The sequence below is a fragment of the Schistocerca americana genome, chromosome 11 (assembly GCF_021461395.2).
Source record: "Schistocerca americana isolate TAMUIC-IGC-003095 chromosome 11, iqSchAmer2.1, whole genome shotgun sequence".
Taxonomy (NCBI): Eukaryota; Metazoa; Arthropoda; class Insecta; order Orthoptera; family Acrididae; genus Schistocerca; species Schistocerca americana.
In genome coordinates this window covers 192,592,323-192,613,773 of record NC_060129.1, presented here as the reverse complement: position 1 = coordinate 192,613,773, position 21,451 = coordinate 192,592,323, and positions in this window count along the sequence as shown.

Genomic DNA, 21,451 nt, shown 5'->3' with positions numbered 1-21,451 from the left:
ACTGTATAAATACAAAAATTAAACTTCACATCTATAATCTTTCCTTAACTAATATTTCAAAAAAAATTTTCTTATGTCCATTTCTCTCATAATGATCGATAAATCCTTAAAAAATGAAAAGCAAAAAGATTCCTGATGAAGATGTCTGACGAAGCAGCAATGTTGCATTATCAATCCGCTGCCGTAAATGAAACAAAGTGAATCTTTACCTGCAGTCCATTCTTCACGGAGAGTATTATGGTACTAACGCAAAAATCAATTCTTTTACTCTTCACAATAAATCTTCCATTAATCCATAACACAATTCCCAAAAATTTCCACTGTTTGCTATTTACTGCTACTAAACCAAACCACGACTGCTCACATCCAACACCGAAGCTGAACGGTTCGTTCGTCTCTTCTCTTCGCGATCGACAGATAAATATGGCGCGCATCCTCGCAGAACAAAGATCACCTCTGACACATCCCTGTGCGGCGTAGCATCTCTGCCGTGGCTGCGCGCGCACTTCCAAACAATTCAAACCTTATGAGCGAGATTCCAGACATCCAAAATAAGAAAAATTCTTATGAAAATTTACACACACATCTTTCAACTTCGCAGGTAATTTCTTCGAACTGACGAAGTTTGTGCCAACACTCGAATTCCGAAGAACACTACGAAGTTATGGGGTTGTAGAAAAATATCCGCTTCCAGTCACAATAAAAGGTTGTTTATTCGTCACACCACCGGTTTCGGGCTTGCGCCCATCTTCAGGTGTTTATACATTATTCAAGTGCATGTTTGTACTGTTGGAGATCAAAAAAGATGAAGCACCATTATTACAGTTATGCTGTGGTGGTAGTTTTGCCACTTAGTTACACACTTATGGTCATTTTCACGTCCATATATCAGTTTTACCAAGTATAGCTCCATATTACACTATTATGATGTGCACTCGTGAAATACATATGTTTACATACAAACATGTGGGCTGTGGTCATATTGTACCTCCTAGATCTAAGTTCTCTGACAACAGTGTGGCTAAAAGCAGTTCTACCTGTCATTTCTTAATTTTTAATAGCTTTGAGTAATTTCATATATATAACAACATTGTACTTCCTAGATCTAAGTTTTCCGTCAAAAATGTGAATCAAAAAAATTTCGTAATGTGTGTCAAGAAACGTCGCAGCTTATAATAGCTTTTTAAATTTCTATGTATGCAACACCTTTGCACTTCCTGTGGCTAACTTCTTTGACCAGAACCTACAAGTTTCCGTGTGAGCAACATCTTAACATCTGCTACATCTAACTTCTTTGACCACAGCCCACATGTTTGTATGTAAACATACGTATTTCACGAGTGCACATCATAATAGTGTAATATGGAGCTATACTTGGCGAAACTGATATATGGACATGAAAATGACCATAAGTGTGTAACTAAGTGGCAAATCTATCACCACAGCATAACTGTAACAACGGTGCTTCATCTTTATGTAAGCACAGACATATTTTCGTCAAATGCTGCTTTGACACTGTCCCACTTGTATCTGTGTAGTCACCAGCAAATAATTTTTTTTGTATTTATACAGAATCGGAATTTAAATGAGCTTTGGAGGACTTACGGTCAAATAAGGCAGAATGGATAGATAACATTCCATCAGAATTTCTAAAATCATTGGGGGAAGTGGCAACAAAACGACTATTCGCGAGTGGCCGAGCGGTTAAAGGCGCTACAGTCTGGAACCGCACGACCGCTACGGTCGCAGGTTCGAATCCTGCCTCGGGCATGGATGTGTGTGATGTCCTTAGGTTAGTTAGGTTTAAGTAGTTCTAAGTTCTAGGGGACTTATGACCACAGCAGTTGAGTCCCATAGTGCTCACAGCCATTTTAACCATTTTGACTATTCACGTTGGTGTGTAGAATATATGAGTCTGGCGACATACCATCTGACTTTCGGAAAAGCATCATCCACACAATTCCGAAGACGGCAAGAGCTGACAAGTGCGAGAATTATCGCACAATCAGCTTAACAGCTCATGCATCGAAGCTGCTTACAAGAATAATACACTCCTGGAAATTGAAATAAGAACACCGTGAATTCATTGTCCCAGGAAAGGGAAACTTTATTGACACATTCCTGGGGTCAGATACATCACATGATCACACTGACAGAACCACAGGCACATAGACACAGGCAACAGAGCATGCACAATGTCGGCACTAGTACAGTGTATATCCACCTTTCGCAGCAATGCAGGCTGCTATTATCCCATGGAGACGATCGTAGAGATGCTGGATGTAGTCCTGTGGAACGGCTTGCCATGCCATTTCCACCTGGCGCCTCAGTTGGACCAGCGTTCGTGCTGGACGTGCAGACCGCGTGAGACGACGCTTCATCCAGTCCCAAACATGCTCAATGGGGGACAGATCCGGAGATCTTGCTGGCCAGGGTAGTTGACTTACACCTTCTAGAGCACGTTGGGTGGCACGGGATACATGTGGACGTGCATTGTCCTGTTGGAACAGCAAGTTCCCTTGCCGGTCTAGGAATGGTAGAACGATGGGTTTGATGACGGTTTGGATGTACCGTGCACTATTCAGTGTCCCCTCGACGATCACCAGTGGTGTACGGCCAGTGTAGGAGATCGCTCCCCACACCATGATGCCGGGTGTTGGCCCTGTGTGCCTCGGTCGTATGCAGTCCTGATTGTGGCGCTCACCTGCACGGCGCCAAACACGCATACGACCATCATTGGCACCAAGGCAGAAGCGACTCTCATCGCTGAAGACGACACGTCTCCATTCCTCCCTCCATTCACGCCTGTCGCGACACCACTGGAGGCGGGCTGCACGATGTTGGGGCGTGAGCGGAAGACGGCCTAACGGTGTGCGGGACCGTAGCCCAGCTTCATGGAGACGGTTGCGAATGGTCCTCGCCGAAACCCCAGGAGCAACAGTGTCCCTAATTTGCTGGGAAGTGGCGGTGCGGTCCCCTACGGCACTGCGTAGGATCCTACGGTCTTGGCGTGCATCCGTGCGTCGCTGCGGTCCGGTCCCAGGTCGACGGGCACGTGCACCTTCCGCCGACCACTGGCGACAACATCGATGTACTGTGGAGACCTCACGCCCCACGTGTTGAGCAATTCGGCGGTACGTCCACCCGGCCTCCCGCATGCCCACTATACGCCCTCGCTCAAAGTCCGTCAACTGCACATACGGTTCACGTCCACGCTGCCGCGGCATGCTACCAGTGTTAAAGACTGCGATGGAGCTCCGTATGCCACGGCAAACTGGCTGACACTGACGGCGGCGGTGCACAAATGCTGCGCAGCTAGCGCCATTCGACGGCCAACACCGCGGTTCCTGGTGTGTCCGCTGTGCCGTGCGTGTGATCATTGCTTGTACAGCCCTCTCGCAGTGTCCGGAGCAAGTATGGTGGGTCTGACACACCGGTGTCAATGTGTTCTTTTTTCCATTTCCAGGAGTGTATACAGAAGAATGGAAAAGAAAATTGAGAATGCGCTAGGTGACGATCAGTTTGGCTTTAGGAAAAGTAAAGGGACGAGAGAGGCAATTCTGACGTTACCGCTAATAATGGAAGCAAGGCTAAAGAAAAATCAAGACACTTTCATAGGATTTGTCGACCTGGAAAAAGCGTTCGACAATATAAAATGGTGCAAGCTGTTCGAGATTCTGAAAAAAGTAGGAGTAAGCTATAGGGAGAGACGGGTCATATACGATATGTACAACAACCAAGAGGGAATAATAAGAGTGGACGATCAAGAACGAAGTGCTCGTATTAAGAAGGGTGTAAGACAAGGCTGTAGCCTTTCGCCCCTACTCTTCAATCTGTACATCGAGGAAGCAATGATGGAAATAAAAGGAAAGGTTCAGGAGTGGAATTAAAATACAAGGCGAAAGGATATCAATGATACGATTCGCTGATGACATTGCTATCCTGAGTCAAAGTGAAGAAGAATTAAATGATCTGCTGAACGGAATGAACAGTCTAATGAGTACACAGTATGGTTTGAGAGTAAATCGGAGAAAGACGAAGGTAATGAGAAGTAGTAGAAATGAGAACAGCGAGAAACTTAACATCAGGATTGATGGTCACGAACTCAATGAAGTTAAGCAATTCTGCTACCTAGGCAGTAAAATAACCAATGACGGACGGAGCAAGGAGGACATCAAAAGCAGACTCGCTATGGCAAAAAAGACATTTCTGGCAAAGAGAAGTCTACGAATATCAAATATCGGCCTTAATTTGAGGAAGAAATTTCTGAGGATGTACGTCTGGAGTACAGCATTGTATGGTAGTGAAACATGGACTGTGGGAAAACCGGAACAGAAGAGAATCGAAGCATTTGAGATGTGGTGCTATAGACGAGTGTTGAAAATTAGGTGGACTGATAAGGTAAGGAATGAGGAAGTTCTACGCAGAATCGGAGAGGAAAGGAATATGTGGAAAACACTGATAAGGAGAAGGGACAGGATGATAGGACATCTGCTAAGACATGAGGGAATGACTTCCATGGTACTAGAGGGAGCTTAGACGGCAAAAACTGTAGAGGAAGACAGAGATTGGAATACGTGAAGCAAATAATTGAGGACGTAGGTTGCAAGTGCTACTCTGAGATGAAGAGGTTAGCACAGGAAAGGAATTCGTGGCGGGCCGCATCAAACCAGTCAGTAGACTGATGACTAAAAAAAAAAAAAAAAAAACAGTGCTCTCCAACAGTACAAACATGTACTTGAATCTATAAACACCTGAAGATGGGCGCAAGGCTGAAACCGGTGGTGTGACAAATAAACAACCTTTTATTGTGACTGGTAGCGGATATTTTTCTACAACCCAATAAAAGTAGTGTTGTGAAACATTGCAAGTTGTCAGTCACAACAGGTAGCTTTATCAACTTTTCCAGTATCCCACACTCTGCTCTGTACATCACCTCTCTTTACTATGCTGTCATACGCTTCGTTGAAGTCTATAAAAATACAGAAGGTATCCTGATTGTGCTCCCAGTTCTATATCTAATATTTGTCTTAGTGTGAACACTTGTTCAGTTGTTGACTTTTCCTTTTCTGAACCCCATTTGTTCTTTATCTAATACTTCTTGAATGTATGGGCTGAGCCTGCGTTTCGGCAAACGGCCATGTTGCCATCATCAGGAGCACTGAGGAACTGACCGGTGTGGAGACGAGCTCCTCGCTTTTATGTCCCTCTCCTCTCCTGCGATCGGCCGCTCTAATGGCTGCCTGCTCCCAGTACCCCTACCTCCACCCCTGTTCCCAATCCTACTCCCACCTCTCCCGTCGACACAGTGTTCTGTCCTAGGTTCGAGCCCAGTTTTCGGTGCTGGTGGCATCTCTGCTGTTCCCCCACCTCCTCCGACGTCAGTTTGTTGTCTCATGTCTCATTTCTCTTTCCGACCATTCTAATAACAGGGTCCCACATCTTACTAGGGATGTACCTGCTGTCATGATTTATTGCCTGTTCCCTTACTCGAATGACACAGTCCCAGAACTTGGATATACGAGGTGTGGCTAGAAAAAAACCGGACTAGTACTGGTGAAACAATAAAACGAATGCAATAAGGCTGAAAGTCGCGTGGCCTGTCACGTGACCCTCGCTCCGCCTACTGCTCGAGTTTCATCTGCCTCCTGCACTCAGTCTGCCCGTGGCGTCTGTTTTAAGTAGTTGACGTTTTGTCTGTGCGTCGGAAAATGTTGAGTGTACAGAAAGAACAGCGTGTTAACATCAAATTTTGTTTCAAACTAGGAAAATCTGCAAGTGAAACGTTTGTAATGTTACAACAAGTGTACGGCGATGCTTGTTTATCGCGAACACAAGTGTTTGAGTGGATTAAACGATTTAAAGATGGCCGCGAAGACACCAGTGATGACACTCGCACTGGCAGACCATTGTCAGCAAAAACTGATGCAAACACTGAAAAAATCGGTAAACTTGTTCGACAAGATCGCCGTTTAACAATCAGAGCAGTGTCTGAGTTAACAGGAGTTGACAAGGAAAGTGTTGGGCAGATTCTTCATGAAAGTTTCAACATGAACAAAGTGTGTTCAAAAATGGTTCCAAAGTGTCCTACAATTGAAGAGAAGGAACGCCGAAGAATGATTTGTTCTGACATCCTGGAAAACATTGAAAGTGATCCCACCTTCTTACAAAATGTTATTACTTGCGATGAATCGTGGTTTTTTACTTACGATCCCGAAACTAAACGCCAATCGATGCATTGGAAAACTCCTGGTTCTCCACGACAAAAAAAAGCACGAATGTCAAAATCGAAATTCAAGGCAATGATGATTGTTTTTTTTGACATCAAAGGGATTGTGCACATTGATTGGGTACCAGAGGGACAAACAGTGAATCAGCATTACTACATTAGCGTCCTGGCTACCCTATGTGAGCGAGTACGGAGAAAACGGAACGATTTGTGGAGAAAAAAGTCATGGATCCTTCACCAAGACAATGCCCCAGCTCACAGTGCGTTGTCAGTGAAGACGTTTTTGGCAAAACACAACATTCCCATCTTAGATCATCCACCCTACTCACCTGATTTGGCCCCCTGTGACTTTTTTCTTTTCCCTAAAGTCAAGTCAGCTTTGAAAGGAACTAGATTTGAGACTGTTGAAGCAGTAAAAGAAAAAGCGACGGAAGTAATGTATGGACTTACCGAAAATGATCTGCAGCACTGCTATGAACAGTGGAAAATTCGTATGGAGCGGTGTAGAGACCGAGGAGGAGAGTACATTGAAGGAGATAACATGAAATTGTAAATAATTGTAAATAAATGTTTTTTCCAGCATCAGTCCGGTTTTTTCTAGCCGCACCTCGTATGTGTCAGAACCTGGGTATGCTCATTATCCTTTCTGTGTAATCCCATCAAGCAACGTTCTGCGACTGACATCTTGTTAGTCTGCTACAATGATGGTGTACCGTTAATTTTCTTGGCAACAATATTCGCAAGTAACATTATCTGTCTTGCCATGTTGTTGACAAGGGATGCCAAGTTGATTCCATATTTCCAGATTTCCAGAAGGCTTTTGACACTGTAGCACACAAGCGAATTGTAGTGAAATTGTGTGCTTATGGAATATCGTCTCATTTATGTGACTGGATTCGAGATTTCCTGTCAGAGAGGTCACACTTCGTAGTAATTGACGGAAGTCACTGAGGAAACAGAAGGGATTTCTGGCGTTCCCCAAGGTAGCGTTATAGGTTTTCTGCTGTTCCTTGTGTATATACATGTAAACGATTTAGGAGACAATCTGAGCAGCTCTCTTAGGTTGTATGCAGATGATGTAGTCGTTTATTGTCTAATTAAGTCATCAAAAGATAAAAAGCAATTGCAAAACGATTTAGAAAAGATATCCGCATGATGCGAAAATTGGGAGTCGAGCCTAAATAATGAAAGGTGTGAGGACACCCACATGAGTGCTAAAAGGAATCCGCTAAAATTTGGTTACACGATAAATCATACAAATTCAACGACCGTAAATTCAACTAAATACCTAGGAATTACAATTACGAGCAACTTAAATTGGAGAGAACACATAGAAAATGTAGTGGAGAAGGTGAACCACAAATTGTGATTTATTGGCACAGCACTCAGAAGACGGAACAGGTCTACTAAAGTGACTGCTTACACTACGCTTGTCTATCTTCTTTTGGAGTACTGCTGTGTGGTGCGTTATCCTTACCAGATATGATTGATGGAGTGCATTGACAAAGCTTAAAGAAGGGCAGCAGCATGTTTAGTATTATCAAAAAAATAGTGGAGTCAGAGTCACGTATATGATACAAGATTTGAAGTGGGTGTGATTGAAACAAAGGCGTTTTTCATCATCATCATCACCATCATCATCATCATTTAAGACTGATTATGCCTTTCAGCGTTCAGTCTGGAGCATAGCCCCCCTTATACAGTTCCTCCATGATCCCCTATTCAGTGCTAACATTGGTGCCTCTTCTGATGTTAAACCTTTTACTTCAAAATCATTCTTAACCGAATCCAGGTACCTTCTCCTTGGTCTGCCCCGACTCCTCCTACCCTCTACTGCTGAACCCACGAGTCTCTTGGCTAACCTTGCTTCTCCCATGCGTGTAACATGACCCCACCATCTAAGCCTGTTCGCCCTGACTGCTACATCTATAGAGTTCATTCCCAGCTTTTCTGTGATTTCCTCATTGTGGACACCCTCCTGCCATTGTTCCCATCTACTAGTACCTGCAATCATCCTAGCTACTTTCATATCCGTAACCTCAACCTTGTTGATAAGGTAACCTGAATCCACCCAGCTTTCGCTCCCATACAACAAAGTTGGTCGAAAGATTGAACGGTACACAGATAACTTAGTCTTGGTACTGACTTCCTTCTTGCAGAAGAGAGTAGATCGTAGCTGAGCCCTCACTGCATTACCTTTGCTACACCTCGCTTCCAGTTCTTTCACTATGTTGCCATCCTGTGAGAATATGCATCCTAAGTACTTGAAACCGTCCACCTGTTCTAACTTTGTTCCTCCTATTTGGCACTCAATCCGTTTATATCTCTTTCCCACTGACATTACTTTCGTTTTGGAGATGCTAATCTTCGTACCATAGTCCTTACATTTCTGATCTAGCTCCGAAATATTACTTTGCAAACTTTCAATCGAATCTGCCATCACAACTAAGTCATCCGCATATGCGAGACTGCTTATTTTGTGTCCACATATCTTAATCTCACCCAGCCAGTCTATTGTTTTCAACATATGATCCATAAATAATATGAACAACAGTGGAGACAGGTTGCAGCCTTGCCTTATCCCTGAAACCTCTGAACCGTGAACTCAGTTTACCGTCAACTCTAACTGCTGCCTGACTATCCATGTAAAGACCTTTAATTGCTTGCAAAAGTTTGCCTCCTATTCCATAATCTTGTAGAACAGACAATAACTTCCTCCTAGGAACCCGGTCATATGACTTTTCTAGATCTATAAAGCATAGATACAATTCCCTGTTCCACTCGTAACACTTCTCCATTATTTGCCGTAAGCTAAAGATCTGTTCCTGACACCCTCTAAGAGGCCTAAACCCACACTGATTTTCATCCAATTGGTCCTCAACTAATACTCGCACTTTCCTTTCAACAATACCTGAGAAGATTTTACCCACAACGCTGATTAAAGAGATACCTCTGTAGTTGTTACAATCTTTTCTGTTTCCATGTTTAAAGATTGGTGTGATTACTGCTTTTGTCCAGTCTGATGGAACCTGTCCCGACTCCCAGGCCATTTCAATTATCCTGTGTAGCCATTTAAGACCTGATATTCCACTGTATTTGATGAGTTCCGACTTAATTTCATCCACCCCAGCCGCTTTATTGCAGCGTTTTTCATTGCAGCTGTAAATTCTCACGAAATTTCAATCACCAACTTTCCCTCTGAATGTGAAAATATTTTGTTGGCGCCGACCTACATAGGGAGAAACGATCATCATAATAAAATAAGGGAAATGAGAGCCCACACTGGAAGATACAGGAGTTCATTATTTCCTTGCACTGTTCAAGATTGGAATAATAGAGAGTTATTGTGAAGGTGGTTCTGCCAGCCACTTTGCGGAGTATTCATGTTGATGCGGATGTGGATGTATCTGATAGACTCCGAATCTCTGCACTCTGTACTCCTAGGTCATCTTTCGCACTTCCAAGCAGTGGCCCATATTTTGGATGGTGGGTGGAGAATTAGTCCTGTCTATGCCCACAGCCGAACCGGCGGGTCGAGAATTCTCATGAGGATGTGGCCACTGCGTTTGTTCCTTTTTTATAGCACTTTATCCACCATTCAGTTCCTCAGCAGGCCTGATGATAATAACATGGTCGTTTGCCGAAATATTGTTTCTGTTTCACATTGACATCTGACAGTTCACCCATGAACTATTTCGACAACAAGGACAGGCCTGCGGAAGGAAGGTGTCAACACTGCAGGTACTAATGGGCGACTGGTGGCAGTGTGTGGAGAGGGTGCACCGTCACGAAACATACACTTGCAATGCGACAACACTCTTCACCATAGGAGTCGCCAAACCATGGCTGGTATTGCTGGAATGGAGCTCTGCAAACAGCCAAACGCCCAATATTCTCTTGACTTGGACCCTTCTGCTGACCACCTGTTTGGGGACTATGAAGAAACGGACATGACTTTATCTACAGGGTTATTACAAATGATTGAAGCGATTTCACAGCTCTACAATAACTTTATTATTTGAGATATTTTCACAATGCTTTGCACACACATACAAAAACTCAAAAAGTTTTATTAGGCATTCACAAATGTTCGATATGTGCCCCTTTAGTGATTCGCCAGACATCAAGCCGATAATCAAGTTCCTCCCACACTCGGCGCAGCATGTCCCCATCAATGAGTTCGAAAGCATCGTTGATGCGAGCTCCCAGTTCTGGCACGTTTCTTGGTAGAGGAGGTTTAAACACTGAATCGTTCACATAACCCCACAGAAAGAAATCGCATGGGGTTAAGTCGGGAGAGCGTGGAGGCCATGACACGAATTGCTGATCATGATCTCCACCACGACCGATCCATCGGTTTTCCAATCTCCTGTTTAAGAAATGCCGAACATCACGATGGAAGTGCGGTGGAGCACCATCCTGTTGAAAGATGAAGTCGGCGCTGTCGGTCTCCAGTTGTGGCATGAGCCAATTTTCCAGCATGTCCAGATACACGTGTCCTGTAACGTTTTTTTCGCAGAAGAAAAAGGGGCCGTAAACTTTAAACCGTGAGATTGCACAAAACACGCTAACTTTTGGTGAATTGCGAATTTGCTGCACGAATGCGTGAGGATTCTCTACCGCCCAGATTCGCACATTGTGTCTGTTCACTTCACCATTAAGAAAAAATGTTACTTCGTCACTGAAAACAAGTTTCGCACTGAACGCATCCTCTTCCATGAGCTGTTGCAACCGCGCCGAAAATTCAAAGCGTTTGACTTTGTCATCGGGTGTCAGGGCTTGTAGCAATTGTAAGCGGTAAGGCTTCTGCCTTAGCCTTTTCCGTAAGATTTTCCAAACCGTCGGCTGTGGTACGTTTAGCTCCCTGCCTGCTTTATTCGTCGACTTCTGCGGGCTATGCGTGAAACTTGCCTGCACGCGTTCAACCGTTTCTTCGCTCACTGCAGGCCGACCCGTTGATTTCCCCTTACAGAGGCATCCAGAAGCTTTAAACTGCGCATACCATTGCCGAATGGTGGATCTTTGTTGAACTTCGTGCTGAAGTGTCGTTGCACTGTTATGACTGACTGATGTGAGTGCATTTCAAGCACGACATACGCTTTCTCGGCTCCTGTCGCCATTTTGTCTCGCTGCGCTCTCGAGCGCTCTGGCGGCAGAAACCTGAAGTGCGGCTTCAGCCGAACAAAACTTTATGAGTTTTTCTACGTATCTGTAGTGTGTCATGACCATATGTCAATGAATGGAGCTACAGTGAATTTATGAAATCGCTTCAATCATTTGTAATAGCCCTGTACTTCGAACAACTGCAAACAGCTGTACTGCAGTGGGTGCAGCAGACTCCAGGACGGTCATTCGAGTGGGGCCTACAGAAGTTTACGAGCCAAATCAGGAGAATACGATGTGTGGCAGTACCTGGAACTCCATTTCAGCTATGGTAGCCATAGTTGTTCGATTCGCATGGCGGGGCGAACATTGTGGTGTTGCAAGAGCACTCTGCACAATAATAGGCAGTCTCCACAGACTGCTACCAATATCCCATGGAATATCCACAGTGTCTGCACCCTGCTTCCACAGAAAGCACAGCATCTAGATTTGATGAGCACACTATGTGTTGTCCACTCATGTAATGGCAACAGCCGGCAAAATGGACTGTAGTGCGTAGCAATTACATTTGTATTGATTGTCCTGCCACCTATGTTTAGACTTAAGTGCAGCATAGTGGCAAGTCTAGTGATGAGTCAAATGGTGCACAGTGAATGATAAGAAATAATAAACAAGTTGCTTGTGCTGGCAATTTTCGTAGCAGCTGTGTATAAATTACAGTAGTTCAAAAGCAAAACGCATTTTGTATGCTACCGATTATGTTTTTTCCTATTTGTCTTATGCACCCAGGTGCGTTTCGCCTTAGTCACACAGCATCTTCAGTGGGTGTCTTGAAATATTACACGATTTTTTCGTTTACACATATAGACTATTGGTGGAGGTGGCTTACAAAACACTCGTTAGACCTATACTTGAGTATTGCTCATCAGTATGGGATCCGTACCAGGTCGGGTTGACAGAGGAGATAGAGAAGGTCCAAAGAAGAGCGGCGCGTTTCGTCACAGGGTTATTTGGTAAGTGTGATGGCGTTATGGAGGTGTTTAGCAAACTCGAGTGGCAGACTCTGCAAGAGAGGCGCTCTGCATCGCGGTGTAGCTCGCTGTCCAGGTTTCGAGAGGGTGCGTTTCTGGATGAGGTATCGAATATATTGCTTCCCCCTACTTATACCTCCCGAGGAGATCACGAATGTAAAATTAGAGAGATTCGAGCGCGCACGGAGGCTTTCCGGCAGTCGTTCTACCCACGAACCATACGCGACTGGAACAGGAAAGGGAGGTAATGACTGTGGCACGTAAAGTGCCCTCCGCCAGACACCGTTGGGTGGCTTGCGGAGTATAAATGTAGATGAAGACGTACATGTTAGCATGTGTGGGTTATACATCCAAAACACTTCATTGAGGTTTATATAGTAAAATGGGAAAGTACATAAACGTCAGAGTCTAATTCATAATTTTTAAGCCTAACAGCTTTCTCTCAGGTGGCAAACTTGTTGAAAAGTTTGCAGTTTTCCTTCTGGACACTGTTTTCAATCTACACCACTTTGACGCCCATTTTCTGTGTCTAGAGTGTCATTCGCTCCTGTAAGTTTTGCCAACAATCTCACATTTTGCTTTCAACAGTTTTTTCTGTAACTATATATGTGATGATGTAAGTTCTCTCTCTCTCTCTCTTCTGTGTGTGTGTGTGTGTGTGTGTGTGTGTGTGTGTGTGTGTGTGTGTGTGGTGTGTGTGTAAGCGTTTTTGTCCAACTTACATTTATATGGTGTGCAAGATGAATAAAAACTGCTTAATGTATTCCACGCAACAGGCGTTTTTTTTCTTTTGAACTACTATAATTTGGGAATAACAAAGTGTACATCAGTACAGAACGTCCATTGTGATAGAAGAACCACCGGTGTAATCCATTAGTGCCACGCAAATTGTGCTCGCGACTTTAGATCGCGATCTTGCATCTCGTTGACCGCATTCGTCTTCGCGACGCAAAGATTTTGTCTCGTCTTATTCAGTCTGTTAAGCTTCAGATAGGCGTGGATCGTAGATTTCCACGCCGTGACGTCACACAACTCGACCAACTGCTTGTTCTTCTTCTTCTTCTTCTTCTTCTGCTTTTACGGCCGCATTGGACCACTTCAGTCAATCATTTCTGGTCCTCTTCTTTGGTATTTTCCCCTTCCGAGTGGCCCAGTATCTCTTCATTCGTTCCGATGCTTTTCGTCGTTCCTGCTTGTTCATTAATTTAATTTTTATTTGAAACTCATTGTTATTACCCTTCTTTTATTCTATATCCGGATCCCGCTCCAGCCACTACCAGGTATGGGTGCTGACGAGTCCTCTCCATTTGGCTCGGTCCTCCCACCACTTCTCTTCCTCCCCTTCCTGCAAGGTCACACCTCTCCTTTCCACAGATATTCTCACACCACCGTGTTCTTGAGCGCACTCTAGGTCTTTTCCCATCCATCTTTAGTTCTTCCATAATTTTGGGGAGTCTCTGCCCATGCATCCTCTTAACATGCCCGTACCATCTTAATCTCTGTTTTTCAATTTCTTCTCTCATACTTTCTTGTTTAAGGTCCTCTCTAATCTCTGCATTCCTTACTCTGTCCATTCTTGTTTTTTTTCCCCTTAACTGCTCTGAGAAATTTAATTTCCGCTGCTTGCAGTCTGCTCCAGTCCCTTTCTGTCATTGTTCATGTTTCTCCTCCATAGGTGACAATAGGGAAATAATAACTCTTATACATAAGGAGTTTTGCTTTTTCTGAAACTTCGTTATTCCAAATTATTGTTTGGTATAAATCGCCTCCCTTCTGTAACCTCCTATTAATTTCGATGGTTATTCTTCCTTCACTATATATTTCACTCCCTAATTAAGTGAAACTGCCTACCACTTTGAGGGTTGGTCCATTGAAAGTAATGTTTCCGTTGATCCCTTTGTCTCTTCCAAATACCATTACTTCACTCTTATCTTTATTTATTTTTAATCCATACCTTTTCATTATTTCGTTCCACGCATGTGTAACCTCTTCATCGCCCCATATTACCATATCATCTGCAAAAATTATCTTTTTGTATTTTTCTTTTACTATATCTTTAACTGCCCTATTCATTCCCTCCATCACAACATTAAAAAGTGCAGGAGATAGAATACTTCCTTGTTTAAGTCCTTGTCTTATTTCGAAGTATTCAGAGTTCTCCAACGGTGTTCTAATTCTACAGTTGTGTCCTCTGTACATTGTCTTTATTACATTAATGTATCCATCTTCTACGTCTATCTCCTTCATTTCTTCCTAGAGTCTTTCCCTTTTAACTGAATGATATGCCTTTTCTATGTCTATAAAAACGCTTATCACCCTCTTGTTCTACTCCCAACTTTTTTCCATCAGTTGACGGATAGAAAATAGCAGGTCGATCGTGCTTCTTTCTTTCTTAAACCCATGTTGTTCTTCACTCAGCTGCTTTTCTATCTTCTCACTTATTCGATTTAGTAAAATTCTTTCAAAAATTTTGGCGGTATGACTCATAAGGGTTATTCCTCTGTAGTTCTTACAGAGTCTTTTATTGCCTTTTTTGAAAAAAAAAATGGTTCAAATGGCTCTGAGCACTATGGGACTCAACTGCTGAGGTCATTAGTCCCCTAGAACTTAGAACTAGTTAAACCTAACTAACCTAAGGACATCACAAACATCCATGCCCGAGGCAGGATTCGAACCTGCGACCGTAGCGGTCTTGCGGTTCCAGACTGCAGCGTCTTTAACCGCACGGCCACTTCGGCCGGCGCCTTTTTTGAAGATGGGAACAGTGTCTCCTGTTCTCCAATCGTCAGGTATTGTACTATTTCTCCACACACTTGACAGTACTCCATACAGCCACTGCATTCCCACTGGACCTGCTGTTCTCATCATGTCCACTGATACTTAATCAGGTCCTGGGGCTTCTTTTATTGCTCAAAACAAATTTTGCTAGTAATGTGAATCGGTTTATTATCACATGTAATACTGTATAATGTGCGACCCGCTTCTTAAAATATCAGGTTCAAATGGCTCTGAGCACTATGGGACTTAACATGTGAGGTCATCAGTCCCCTAGAACTTAGAACTACTTAAACCTAACTAACCTAAGGACATCACACACGTCCATGCCCGAGGCAGGATTCGAACCTGCGACCGTAGCGGTCGCGCGGTTCCAGACTGTAGTGACTAGAACCGCTCGGCCACTACGGCTGGCATTCAAATATGAAAGCAATGAAATGAAATGAACGTCCATGAACGCTTTCTCACTTCTTGTGAGCAGATTTATTGACATCAACGTTACACAATGGGTACCCACTCAAAAAAAATCGCATTTTAACTTCGCTCTTTTGTCGTAAGACGGTGTCGCGGGATTAAGCGAGCGGTCTGAGGCGCTGCAGTCATGGACTGTGCGGCTGGTCCCGGCGGAGGTTCGAGTCCTCCCTCGGGCATGGGTGTGTGTGTGTTTGTCCTTAGGATAATTTAGGTTAAGTAGTGTGTAAGCTTAGGGACTGATGACCTTAGCAGTTAAGTCCCATAAGATTTCACACACATTTGAACATTTTTTTTGGTAAGACGCTGTTATGCCTCGTGTAAGAACGAGGAGCTCCTAACAGCACATATCGACATTCCACAGTGACAGGGTCATGGGCTGATGGAGAAATATTAGAAGAGCGTAGATGGTGAAAAGCCAGTCAAGAAAGAAAAGTGAGGAATATATTAAGTGAATTTTGTAGGCTAATTTCGCTACAGAGGCGGATGGGAACCTAATAAATATACTTCATTAGCCTACCATCTAACAGAAATGTGAGGAATATATTAAGTGAATTTTGTAGGCTAATTTCGCTACAGAGGCGGATGGGAACCTAATAAATATACTTCATTAGCCTACCATCTAACAGAAATGTGAGGAATATATTAAGTGAATTTTGTAGGCTAATTTCGCTACAGAGGCGGATGGGAACCTAATAAATATACTTCATTAGCCTACCATCGAACAGAAATGTGAGGAATATATTAAGTGAATTTTGTAGGCTAATTTCGCTACAGAGGCGGATGGGAACCTAATAAATATACTTCATTAGCCTACCATCTAATAGAAATGTGAGGAATATATTAAGTGAATTTTGTAGGCTAATTTCGCTACAGAGGCGGATGGGAACCTAATAAATATACTTCATTAGCATACCATCTAAAGAAATCAACCTATTTCTGTTACAAAATGTGAGTGATTTTCAAGTAACGTGTGAAATAAAGTCATCATTTATGATTTTGCCTCCAGAACAGTCGTACGAGGTTTAAAAAATAAATAAATAAAAAAAAGTGGTAATCGTCGTGCATTCTAAACTTATAGTCGCCTGTTCGCGTCCAACTGTATATTTTTTCTCATCACATTTCGGCCCTCGTCTGAAGTTATAAGGAAAAAAAATGGTTATAAAACTAGGCTGTTGCATGGAGGGTCGTGAGTTCAAAGCTCCCCAGAATTGAAAAATTTTCATTTCTATATTTTGTTCAAGTAATACAAAAAAAATAATAATAATAAATTGCGCAGCGGTAGTGTTTTCGTCTACCACGCAAGGGGACCCAGGTTCGATTCCGGGCAGGGGACTGGGTGTTCTGTGTCCTTCATCATCATTTTCGTTATAGCTGACACGCAAATCGCCGAAGTGGCCTCAACTCAAAAGACTTGCAATACGGCGGCCGAACCCCGAAGGGGATATCCCGGCCATTAAATGCCATACGATCGTTTTCATTTCGTTAGGTTGCTGCATAAGTTCGTAGCGTTTTTGTTTTGCATGTTTGTATCCCGGTTGCTACGGGTTTATTTATAAACTGTCAATTTTTAAATTTGTAGTTCACTGTTGCTATTTGAGTTGTCATTTGGAGATGCTGAGTGGAGCTGTCAACGCTAGAAAATGGGAGCGCGAAGTGGAGAAATCGGAACATTTACGACATATTCTCCCGTCTCAGTTCAACAGAGGGGTGATAGAAACGGAGGCATGCAGCAACATTTGCGCCGTGTTTGGGGATACCGCCACTGGACAGAACACGGCAACATAATGGCTTTCTCGTTTTTAAGGAGGACCGTTTTGACATCAGTGGCTATTCACGTTCAGGAAGACCTACAGGGTTTTATGATGATCAATATTAAAAAATTATATCGGCTCAACCACTCGTTTATAGTGTAAAACACTAAGATTGACGCGTTTCGGAAGTCAAGCTTCCATCATCAGAATGGAAGACACGGCTGCAAGAAGGGAATTAGCCACGATGTTTTAATTTTATTATCAATTTTATTGTGCCTGGTGCATGTTCCATTTTTATTATTATTCTGATGATGGAGGCTTGACTTCCGAAACGCGTCAATCTTAATGTTTTACGCTATAAACAAGTGGTTGAGCCGATATTTTTTAACATTGACATTCACAACCAGTATGGATAAAAAAGTAGTAAAGGAGTTTTGCTATTTGGGGAGTAAAATAACTGATGATGGTCGAAGTAGAGAGGATATAAAATGTAGACTGGCAATGGCAAGGAAAGCGTTTCTGAAGAAGAGAAATTTGTTAACATCGAGTATAGATTTAAGTGTCAGGAAGTCGTTTCTGAAAGTATTTGTATGGAGTGTAGCCATGTATGGAAGTGAAACATGGACGATAACCAGTTTGGACAAGAAGAGAATAGAAGATTTCGAAATGTGGTGCTACAGAAGAATGCTGAAGATTAGATGGGTAGATCACGTAACTAATGAGGAGGTATTGAATAGGATTGGGGAGAAGAGATGTTTGTGGCACAACTTGACTAGAAGAAGGGATCGGTTGGTAGGACATGTTTTGAGGCATCAAGGGATCACAAATTTAGCATTGGAGGGCAGCGTGGAGGGTAAAAACCGTAGAGGGAGACCAAGAGATCAATACACTGAGCAGATTCAGAAGGATGTAGGCTGCAGTAGGTACTGGGAGATGAAGAAGCTTGCACAGGATAGAGTAGCATGGAGAGCTGCATCAAACCAGTCTCAGGACTGAAGACCACAACAACAACATGGATAAAATCAAAATTGATGATGATCGCTTAAATGCGTTAATCCACGCCACTGTACTCGAGAACTGGCAAATGCGATAAACTGTGATCATTCCAGCGTCCTGCGACATTTGAATGCAGAGCGGAAGTTCCGAAAATCGGGTGTATGGGTACCGCATGCTCTGAGCCAAAATCACAAAAATCACCAGCTGACCATATGTGCATCTCTGCCCATTCCTCGTCAGTCGGCAACTGGGGCAGAAGCAGTCCAAGAACAACGATCAGGAAGACGGAGTGAAGTTATGCTACTCCACAGTAACGCCCGCCCGCATTCTGCTAGACTGACAAAAAGCACTGTACAGGAGTTCGATTAGAAAGCTATTCGGCGCGCGCCTTATTCACCTGATCTTGGACCCTCAGATTTCCACCTTTTCCGTGCTCTATCGAACACTCTTCAAGAAACTTCTTTTCTGGACGGCCGGCCGGAGTGGCCGTGCGGAACGGCGTCACCACTACGGTCGCAGGTTCGAATCCTGCCTCGAGCATGGATGTGTGTGATGTCCTTAGGTTAGTTAGGTTTAAGTAGTTCTAAGTTCTAGGGGACTGATGACCTAAGAAGTTAAGTCCCATAGTGCTGAGAGCCATTTTTTGAAAACCCCGTGATTTCTACAGTCGCGGAAGCGAGAATTTAACCCCAGCATTGGCAGACTCTTGTAAACAGTGTACGAGAATTTACAAAGTACGTTCAAGAAGTTTTGCATAGTCGTCTCTAATTTTATCATTTTTTTGCAGGAGGAGAATGAAATTTTTTGTGAACATACTGGGAACATTTAGTCATACATTGAGCCTACTCAATGTAGCCTCCATCAGCTGTGACGTATCTGGCCCAACGTTCTTTCCGTGATGCAAATGCACTTTGGTAAAATTCTGGAGAGTGACTTTTACACCATCGCTTGTCACAGGAAATAAGGTCTTTCTCACTACCAAATCTTTTACCGCGCAGGTGGACCTTCAGACGACCAAAGAGGTGCTCGAACAGTCTACCGGTTCATAGGGTCCCACAGGCAATATGTCTGATCGCCGAAATATGGTGCCCGTTGGATACTATGAACTGGCAGTATACCCGTCGATTGTTCAAGCAACAAACACGCCGGGAGAAACTGAAGAATCGACCAAAGAGGTGACGATCAGACGGAGCCAAGTCCGGACTGTAGGGAGGATGAGGAACAATTTTCCAACCCATTTTCCTGATTTTCTGCTGCGTCAAAAGGGCTGTATGGGGTTTGGCATTGTCAGGGTTGATGAGCTGACCCTGAAGCTATGGTCTATAGGTCTTGATGGCACGGCGCAGCTTGTCCAATGACAAACAGTAACAGTTCTGGTTAATTGTGGAGCCAGGTTCCAAAACGTCAATGAAAATGACACCACAATGATCCCAGAAGAAGCAGGCCATCACCTTTCGGCCTGCTGTTCGTGAACGTCTTGGTTTCTTCTTCTGAGGGGAACATGGATGACGCCACTCCAAGGATTGGGTTTTGCTTTCAGGTTTGGACGAAAACAACCGTGTTTCATCCTGGCTAATGACGCCGTCAAAAGACTTTTCCCACTCTTCGTGACACCCTCACACACACTCTTCCTCATCGTTTTCATTTCTCTTGGCAATACACTAGGCACTCAACGTACACAGATTTTTCTGTATCCTAATGACTGTACCAGTGACACCACACTACCCAATGACGAACGAGTCATTTCAGAAAGCTGTCGTGTCGTCACACATCTGTCGTTTTTGATGATTTGATCAATGGTCTCCTTATTCACGTCATTCACTGCCGTCGATGGTCTACCGCGTCGCGGATTGTCAAGTAGAGAGAAATCACCTTCTTTAAGGGGGGTAGGACGTCAAAGGGGGCGACTTGGAGCAGGAAAGTCACCACAGGACATTTTAATTTCCACTGTCTATACTTTTACAAGTAAATTCATAAAACTTTGTCAACATCACCGGGAAGGATTCAGGATTCACAATCATTTCAGTGGAAGATCGAAAACATAGCAAAATAAATTTTTTTTTACGTGCGAAATTTCATCATTCTTTCACTTACTAATAGCTGCATTTGTTGCTATAGGTACACTTTTCTTCGTAAGTTAGAGAGATTCTTCGACGAATTTTGCACAGCATACATACCATACTTACAGGTGTCAGAAACTCTAGAATCTATTTAATTTATGAAGAAACGAATGAGCTGTTATGTTTTAAACTTCATGTTCAGAAAAAACGCAAATTTTCTAGTTAATTACCACAATTTTTACCACAGTTCTTTAATAGATTTGTAAAATTCTAGAGTTTCATACACCTTTCAGTATGGTTTGTATGCTGTGCAAAAATTATCGAAGAATCTCTTTTACTTATGAAGAAAAGTGTACCTATAGCAACAAATGCTGCCATTAATAAGTGAAAAAAATGATAAAATTTCACATGTAAAAAATTTTTTTTTTATGTTTTCGAACTTCCACTGCTATGAGTGTGAATCCTGAATCCTTCCTGGTCATGCTGACAAAGTTTTATGAATTTATTTGTAAAAGTATAGACAGTGGAAATTAAAATGTCCTGTGATGCCTCTCCTGCTCCAAGTCGGCCCGTTTGACGTCCTACCCCCCTTAAACCTCTGAAACCACCGCTGGATGCTGCTGCGATCCACTGTGTCCTCCCCAGAAAAAGGGATGCCGGTCTTGAAGAGGAATTCCATCACCGACCATTGTCACAACCTGACATCTACTTCACGGTCCATTATGACTCACCTCTAAATAAAAGAAAATACTTTTATATACCAAGTTATAGCTAAATGTTCCAAGCATTTCCCAAAAAATTTCATTCTCCTCCTGCAAAAAATAGTAAAAATCGAGACGACTGTGCTGAACTTTTAGAACGCCTTTTGTATTACTGGGGCAACAGCCTTGTCGCAGTCGATACACTGGTTCCCGTCAGATGACCGAAGTTAAGCGCTGTCGGGCGTGGTCGGCTCTTGGATGGGAGACCGTTCGGGCCGCCATGCGCTGTTGCCATTTTTCGAGGTGCACTCAGCCTCGTGATGCCAATTGA